Here is a 7,500-nt window from a genome sequence, read left to right as displayed (position 1 = left end):
AACGGATGCAGTCACATTCACGCGTCCCACGACACTTGTTCGTACTATACACAAACACACACGAGGCGCGTATGCGAGTAGTGCGAGAGTGCGCAGTGCGTCGTTACGTTAATGATCCTTCCGCAGGTTCCCCTACGGAAACCTTGTTACGACTTTTACTTCCTCTAAATGATCAAGTTTGGTCAACTTCCCAGCAACGCCGACGGCCGTGAAGCCACCGCGTGTCGGTCCGAAGACCTCACTAAATCATTCAATCGGTAGTAGCGACGGGCGGTGTGTACAAAGGGCAGGGACGTAATCAACGCGAGCTTATGACTCGCGCTTACTAGGAATTCCTCGTTTATGGGGGATAATTGCAAACCCCAATCCCCAGCACGAAGGAGTTTCAACGGGTTGCCCGGGCCTCTAGGCCAGGGAGAACATGTTGATTCCTTCAGTGTAGCGCGCGTGCGGCCCAGGACATCTAAGGGCATCACAGACCTGTTATTGCTCAATCTCGTGCGGCTCAAAGCCGCCGGTCCCTCTAAGAAGAATTTTAATACGCCGCCAGTGAGTTGCGCGACCCGAGAGCCGCGCACACCTAAATGACGACGCCTATTTAGCAGGCTAGAGTCTCGTTCGTTACCGGAATTAACCAGACAAATCGCTCCACCAACTAAGAACGGCCATGCACCACCACCCACCGAATCAAGAAAGAGCTATTAATCTGTCAATCCTTCCGGTGTCCGGGCCTGGTGAGATTTCCCGTGTTGAGTCAAATTAAGCCGCAGGCTCCACTCCTGGTGGTGCCCTTCCGTCAATTCCTTTAAGTTTCAGCTTTGCAACCATACTCCCCCCGGAGTCCAAAATCTTTGGTTTCCCGGAAGCTGCCCGCCGAGCCATTGTAGTAACGTCGGCGGATCGCTAGATGACATATTTACGGTTAGAACTAGGGCGGTATCTAATCGCCTTCGAACCTCTAACTTTCGTTCTTGATTGATGAAAACACCTTTGGCAAATGCTTTCGCTGATGTTCGTCTTGCGACGATCCAAGAATTTCACCTCTAACGTCGCAATACGAATGCCCCCAGTTATCCCTATTAATCATTACCTCGGAGTTCTGAAAACCAACAAAATAGAACCGAGATCATATTCTATTATTCCATGCACGAAATATTCAAGCGGCATTTTGAGCCCGCTTTGAGCACTCTAATTTGTTCAAAGTAAAATTGTCGGCCCACCTCGACACTCACTGAAGAGCACCGCGATAGGATTTTGATATTGAACCGGCTTTTAACGACCGGCTCACCGACGATATGCTCCGCAAACGTGTCAGTATCACCGCGGATGCGGTGCACCGACAGCGCGGCGCACAAATGCAACTACGAGCTTTTTAACCGCAACAATTTTAGTATACGCTATTGGAGCTGGAATTACCGCGGCTGCTGGCACCAGACTTGCCCTCCAATTGTTCCTCGTTAAAATATTTAAAGTGTACTCATTCCGATTACGAGGCCTCGTAAGAGTCCCGTATCGTTATTTTTCGTCACTACCTCCCCGTGCCGGGAGTGGGTAATTTGCGCGCCTGCTGCCTTCCTTGGATGTGGTAGCCGTTTCTCAGGCTCCCTCTCCGGAATCGAACCCTGATTCCCCGTTACCCGTGACAACCATGGTAGTCGCAGAAACTACCATCGAAAGTTGATAAGGCAGACATTTGAAAGATGCGTCGCCGGTACTGGACCATGCGATCGGCAAAAGTTATCCAGATTCATCAAAATTAACGACTTCAGACGCCAGGCCCTCCGTCGATTGGTTTTGATCTAATAAAAGCACTCATTCCATCACTGGTCAGAGTTCTGATTGCATGTATTAGCTCTAGAATTACCACAGTTATCCAAGTAACTGAGTAAGATCTAAGGAACCAAAACTGATATATTGAGCCATTCGCGGTATCGCCTTAATACGGCTTGCACTGAGACATGCATGGCTTAATCTTTGAGACAAGCATATAACTACTGGCAGGATCAACCAGGGAGCTAACTAAAGCTTCCGCTAGAGCCTCAAACGTAACACGACGATGCCGCCGCGACGTTTGCTTCTCTATATACATAATATGCGCGCGGCGTGTTTAAATAGCATGATATGCAACGGCGGCGACCGTCACACGCACACTATTCACACACGCGCGCGCGCGCAAGCGTGGATAAATCTGAACACAGTCCAGTTTAATCGTTGAAAGTATCATCTTAACGAGACACCCCTTAACAATTCCCATTCGCATCAAGCGAAGGAAAAATTTTAATATCGGTCAACTTTTATGACGCAAACGATCAATCTACGCACGGAGAGTGGAAGGATCGAAAATTGCGACCAAGTTTTGGAATATACGTGTTTCACACACACACACGTATAAACATCTGATAAAAGCCCATTGGTACATCACAAACGTGTGCGATGTGAGCATTAAAAATTTTCATACTGCCGTTCAATAGTCGTAGTATATTTTTCACGGTCTGCGCTCCGAGAGTGTATCAAGATGCGTAATATTTATTACACTACACATATAAAATACAATCTACGAAACTGACAATCTATCAAACCGTCGGCAGACGCAATGTTACTACAGCTACTACTACTACACTATCTACTAACCATAAAATACTAAAGATTAAAAACTGTATCGCGCCGTTTGCACAACGCTTTTACAATATCATCTTTGGTCTTTTATTATTTTATAGATCTAACACACTACTCTACAACTCTGTCAGACTCACCACCAAACACCAACCCCACATCAACGCCACACCGACACGCGAACTGCGGCAACGAGGAGAGCGCAGAGCACACGGGCGACGCGGTACAACAGCGACGAAATAATGATACATACACATACGTACACAATCTCTCGCTGCGCACGCGCATCGCCCCCCGTCTTCGCTAGCCTCGCGCACCGATTGTCTCGCATCCCGTCAAAGAAGTTTCTGCTTGTTTAATTTTTCACGTATCACGCACGGCATATGTACATACATACATACATACATACATACATACATACATACATACGCCGCGAGCGACTGACGCGCCTCGTGTTTTCAAGGTCAAGTCAAAAAACTTTGCACGCGTGCAGTTACGGCGTGCAGTCGTCAAAAATAATTCATGATTATAAATTTCGTGGTCCATATTAAATAAATTATAAACAACAACAACAACTTGCGTAAATATCATAACATATTTTTTGGTATAAATTTCATGTATAAAATGTATGTAGCCGTTTTCCTAACAAAAATGTTATTAATATATTAATTAATATTTTATTCAATAAATAGGTTAAAATGAGTGTAACATTCATTAAGAAGAAAATAATCAAATACCATGATCTGGTTCATGACAATACGGAGAGAGATTCGATTCCGAAGCGTGGATATTATTCGGAATTGGTTTCGAACATGATGAAAGAGGATCCTTCTAAAGAAGTGTATGCAAAAAAACGCGTGAAGCTTATGTTACAGGTACTTTTATATTTATATTAATTACTAGCGGTACATAATATTTACGAGCCTATTCAATCTTTCAATTATTATTTCGGTGTTAGATAGCCCATTTATCGAGGAATTATTATTATTACGAAGCGCAGCTAGTTAAGTGATATGTGACAGAATACAGTAGATTCACATGCACTCCAATTATATCATTCATCATTAAAATTGATTTACAGGCAAAAACAGATAAACTAGCGCCAATGTTGGTTTCACTGCCGAAGCCGCAGAAGCCCAAACTGCTTAGCTGCACCACCACCACAGGAAGATGGACTACATATAGAGAAGATGAGAGCATTGTAATATGTTGTATTTATTTATATTATTACTGTTCTTTAGTTGTTAGTGTGCTTTGTTTACCGTTTTTACCTTTTATTTATTCCGTCTTTGCATAGTAAATAACCTTTTACCTTTAAAGTTTGATCGTAATCGAGCAAAAAACTAAGTATTTCTTATATTTAACTTTTATAAAAGGTAGTTCAATCTTTAACGTAAAATTAATTTTCATTATTTTAAGACGGCCGTATTTAATAATCCTGTAATAATTAATAAAAATAGTAGGATCCAACTTCTAAAGCTCGCCGCAATTAAAAGGAAAAACTTTTAACTTAATTATAATATGAAGGAGTTGTATCAATTATTATTATTAGTCTCGATAGAGCGGTAACTCTCGTTCGTATCTAACATTAAATATTACCTTACATTAAATAGAAATAGAAATAGAAAAATTCTTTATTGAAAAAGTTTTAAAATAATAGTTTAAATATGGGTACTTAAATTAAAGTTAAAATTTGGGTAAATTAAAGCCTGTGTTAGTTCAAAACTGTGTTACAGGCTTTAGAATCCCCTCACAATTTTAGTAGATTGGTTGCCTTTTTCAACTTAAGTAATTTTACAATTTCAACAAAAAAGATTGCATGCATGTGTGTGTGTGTGTGTGTGTGTTTATTACGTGTGTATAATTAAATAATAAAAATAAATTAATAGTTTCTATTAAATATATGAACGTAATAAATTCTCTTACCTACTTATTTAACATTGCTTATTTTAAAGATAAATAAACAGATTTATTTATTAAAATTACTCATGACGTTATTAGAATGAAAATGTTTTTTCCCCAGCAATTCCCGTTCTAGACGTTTGTACCAAAGTTGCAGTTTCTAAGCATAGTGCTTCCGAAGGAGTTACCAAGGCTGGTCAAAATTGAACGGCTTAGGAGAAAATTCCTTGCTGCTAATATAAAGGTAATGGTAATGATTACATGTTCACAATTTGTGTCGTCTATTAACTAAAATATTTTATCACAATTATTCATAGAAATCAAAATATTTGTTATGATAGAATGTAGAGCCTAGAGGATTATTATAAACTAGCTGTTCCCCGCGATTTCACCCGCATTGCTCTGCTCCTGTTGGTCTTAGCGTGATGATATATAGCCTACTAGCTTTCCGCCCGCGGCTTCGCCCGCGTTTTCAAAGAAAAACCCGTTCCCGTAGGATTTCCGGGATAAAACCTATCCTATGTCCTTTCTCGGGTATCAGAATATCTCTATACCAAATTTCATGCAAATTGGTTCAGTAGTTAAGGCGTGATTGAGTAACAGACAGACAGACAGAGTTACTTTCGCATTTATAATATTAGTATGGATATAGCCTTCCTCGATAAATGGGCTATCTAACACCGAAAGAATTTTTCAAATTGGACCAGTAGTTCCCGAGATTAGCGCGTTCAAACAAACAAACAAACTGATACACAAAAAGCTATAAGAAGCTGAATCAACACAACGACAACAACAAAAGAGGGCGTTAATTTTTGATAGACATAAATTTGAACCTCAATGTAATAATAGTTAGGTTTATGTGTGACGATTTAATATTTAGGTTTGTGTTTAGGTAAGGTTAGGTTAGGTTAGGTTAGGTTAGGTTAGGTTAGGTTAGGTTAGGTAAGGTTAGGTTAGGTTAGCCTAACCTAACCTAACCTAACCTATCCTTTTCCATCTTATAGAAATTTTTCCTGACGTATAGAAATTTTCCTGGCTTATATAAATTTTCCTGGCTTATATAAATTTTCCTGACGTATAGAAATTTCCTGGCGTATGGAAATTTTCCGGACTTAGAAAAATTTTCACAACCTAACCTAACCTAACCTAACCTAACCTAACCTAACCTAACCTAACCTATCCTTTTCCACCTTATAGAAATTTTTCCTGACGTATAGAAATTTTCCTGGCTTATATAAATTTTCCTGACGTATAGAAATTTTCCTGGCGTATGGAAATTTTCCGGACTTAGAAAAATTTTCCTAACCTAACCTAACCTAACCTAACTTAACCTAACCTAACCTATCCTTTTCCATCTTATAGAAATTTTTCCTGACGTATAGAAATTTTCCTGGCTTATATAAATTTTCCTGGCTTATATAAATTTTCCTGACGTATAGAAATTTCCTGGCGTATGGAAATTTTCCGGACTTAGAAAAATATTCCTAACCTAACCTAACCTAACCTAACCTAACCTAACCTATCCTTTTCCACCTTATAGAAATTTTTCCTGACGTATAGAAATTTTCCTGGCTTATATAAATTTTCCTGACGTATAGAAATTTTCCTGGCGTATGGAAATTTTCCGGACTTAGAAAAATTTTCCTAACCTAACCTAACCTAACCTAACTTAACCTAACCTAACCTATCCTTTTCCATCTTATAGAAATTTTTCCTGACGTATAGAAATTTTCCTGGCTTATAGAAATTTTCCTGGCTTATATAAATTTTCCTGGCTTATATAAATTTTCCTGACGTATAGAAATTTCCTGGCGTATGGAAATTTTCCGGACTTAGAAAAATATTCCTAACCTAACCTAACCTAACCTAACCTATCCTTTTCCACCTTATAGAAATTTTTCCTGACGTATAGAAATTTTCCTGGCGTATGGAAATTTTCCGGACTTAGAAAAATTTTCCTAACCTAACCTAACCTATCCTTTTCCACCTTATAGAAATTTTTCCTGACGTATAGCAATTTTCCTGGCGTATGGAAATTTTCCGGACTTAGAAAAATTTTCCTAACCTTACCTAACCCAACCTAACCTAACCTAACCTAACCTATCCTTTTCCACCTTATAGAAATTTTTCCTGACGTATAGAAATTTTCCTGGCTTATATAAATTTTCATGACGTATAGAAATTTTCCTGGCGTATGGAAATTTTCCGGACTGAGAAAATAAACTTATAGAAATTTTTGCTGACGTATAGAAATTTTCCTGGCGTATGGAAATTTTCCGGACTTAGAAAAATTTTCCTAACCTAACCTAACCTAACCTAACCTATCGGCGGAAAATGCGGAAAATGCGTGGAAATGTCCGGAAAAGGCGGGAAAATGCCTGGAAAATCCCTGGAATATGCCTGGGTAATGCCTGGAAAATATCCGGAAAATGCGTGAAAATGTCCGAAAAAAGCGTGGGAAAATGCCCGGAAAACGAAAAATAGGTCGTCTTAACCTGTAACCCTGTATATATGGGTAAAAGTGGGAATGAATATAAAAGAATGTTGTCTGTTATACCCGAGTGATATATCAAATGAAAATAGACGACCTGTCAGAAACAAATAGTCAAATTTTATCAAAATCGGTTCATCCATTTATTTGATATAGGGGTAAAAGTAGGAATAAATAATTGGTTAAGGATTAATGCTGTATTGGCTAAAATCGCATCGAAAATAAACCATTATTTGTCGTAAAAAGTAAATGTGTGTGACGATTTAATATTATGTAGTTAGGTTTGTGCTTATACCCGGCGCGGCCTAAGATGATCCCTATGACAGTTCGTCTTAGTGATTGCTCGTATGATGGATCGTGTCGATACTTTACTATTTTATAGGCTAAGGCGTGGTTTGCATTCAGCCACGTCGGTAAACATGTTTTACAAATATTATAAAATGAATTTTTAACGTCTATTATGTAAACGAAACGGTAAGTAAAACGAAAGTTTT

General features: G+C 39.0%; 1 non-coding gene across 1 annotated transcript; it reads right to left on the bottom strand.

Annotated features, from left to right (window-relative positions):
• Window positions 1-109: 109 nt before the first annotated feature.
• Window positions 110-2,014, bottom strand: LOC149485649 (small subunit ribosomal RNA). The gene has a single exon (XR_016316117.1). It is a non-coding gene; the product is annotated as a small subunit ribosomal RNA (ribosomal RNA).
• Between the last annotated feature and the right edge of the window lie 5,486 nt (window positions 2,015-7,500).

The sequence above is a fragment of the Colias philodice genome, chromosome 9, assembly GCF_061535455.1.
Source record: "Colias philodice isolate Cphi_HAF_F1 chromosome 9, ilColPhil1 Martin Lab GWU primary, whole genome shotgun sequence".
In the NCBI taxonomy this organism is placed as follows: domain Eukaryota; kingdom Metazoa; phylum Arthropoda; class Insecta; order Lepidoptera; family Pieridae; genus Colias; species Colias philodice.
This window is presented reverse-complemented; position numbering and strand designations above follow the sequence as displayed.